We start from the raw sequence: 2,011 nt of genomic DNA on the forward strand, positions 1-2,011 counted from the left end.
CTTCTTTGTACATGAATTGACTGATTAACTATAGGCATGATACCGGTTCTATTTATTTAGATGTTCCAGTTTCCCTGATTGCCTTCCCAAGCTCGGATTGACTTAATACATTAAATTTCCCACTCTTCAGGTATAACTTACCAGTTGTAGTCAAGAAATTGTTAAATAGCAACTCTCCAGGCAGTCAGTTAAGTTTCAACTGTAATTGGATGAGGCATATACAAGTATAAGACACTAGTACTACTATTATTACTATTACAAATGTTTAATGAGAATTTACTACAGTATGAACCAAGTGCTTACATCATCAGCTTATTAGCTTTCCCAATAAGCCCATGAGATAGGACAGAGGGTATTTAACTTTATTAGAAACTTTTAGTTTTCTGAAGTGGTTATATAATTTTACACTCCCATCAGCAATGTATAAGGTTCTAGTTCCTCCACATCCTAGCCAACACTTGGCATTATCTATCTCTCTAATTTTAGCCTTTCTGGTGAGTGTATTCTGGTATCCTATGGTAGCCTTAATTTGCATTTCCCTGGTCACTAATGATGTGGAGCACCTTTCCCTATGCTTATTGGCCAGCCATTCAGATATCTTCTTTTGGCAGTGTGTTTTCTGGACTTTTTGTTGGTTGTTTGTTTTCTTTTCACTGATTTGTAGGGGTTCTTCGTATATTCTGGATATGAATCTGTTTTTAGATGTTTATATTTCACAAGTTTTTCCCTGTCTGTCTGAGCTTGGATTGCTATCACTAAATATCATAGACTGGGCTAGAGGCGCAGTCCAAGATTAAGATACGAGCAGATTCAATTTTTGTTGAGGTCTTGCTTGTAGTCACTTTTTTATTGTGTGCCCACATAGTTTTTCCTTCGTGTCTACACTTGGAGAGAGAAAGAGCTCATGCCTCTTCCTCTTCTTATAAGGGCACTAATTCCATTAGGAGGGTACCACCCTCATGATTTAATCTAAACCTAATTACTTCCCAAAGACCCCATCTCCAAAAACCATTGCATTGGAAATTGGAGCTTCAACATATGAATTTTGGGAGGACACAAACATTTAGTCTGTAATAGTTTATGTGGCCTGCTATTTCATTTTCTTAATGGTGTCTTTTGATGAGACATTTTTAATTTTGATGAAATCCAATGTATGATTTTTTCTTATATGGCAAGTGTCTTTGCATCTTGTCTAAGTTATTGTGTCTGCCCCAAAGTTGTGTAGATAGTATCCTATGCTTTGTTCTAGAAATTTTAGAGTTTTACCTTTTAACTTTAGGTCTGTGATATATCTCAATTTAATTTTTTGTGTGTAATGGAAGGTAGGCATCCAAGGCTCATTTTTTTTCCCCTACAGATACTCGGTTGCTTCAATTACATTTATTAAAAACTTCTTCCTTAACCTATTGATTTGCATTGTCAAATATCAAGTGGCAGTCTATTTCTGGACTTTCTTTTCTGTTCCATTGATCTATTTCTTCATCTGTACTCCAATACCAAACTGTCATGTTTTTGGAGTTTTAGAATAGATCTTGAACACTCCAACCTTGTTGTCCTTTAAATGGTTTTGGCTATTTTGGGTACCTTTCACCACAATACAGATTTTAGAATCAGCTTGTCAATTTACACACAAAAAAAGATTGCCAGTATTTTGATAGAAATTTTGTTGGATTTATAAATCAACTGAGAGAGAGTTGGTATCTTAACAAACTTGAGTCTTCTGATCCATGAACAAAGTATATTTCTTGGCAATGTTTTTAATGTAGACATTTTGCATGTCTTTCTTTAAATTTATTCCTAGGCATTTTATGTTTTATGCTCTCTTAAATGCATTTTTAATTAAATTTTCAAAGTTTTGTGGCAAGTATATAGAAATACAATAGATTTTAAAATATTGGCATTATATGCTATGACTTTGCTAAATTTCCTTATTAATTCTAGCAGTTTATTTTTGATTCTTTTGGGTCATCTGCATACACAAATATGTTATCTCCAAATAAAGACAATTTTA

The sequence above is a fragment of the Propithecus coquereli genome, unplaced genomic scaffold, assembly GCF_000956105.1.
Source record: "Propithecus coquereli isolate 6110/MARCELLA unplaced genomic scaffold, Pcoq_1.0 Scaffold71, whole genome shotgun sequence".
Lineage (NCBI taxonomy): Eukaryota > Metazoa > Chordata > Mammalia > Primates > Indriidae > Propithecus > Propithecus coquereli.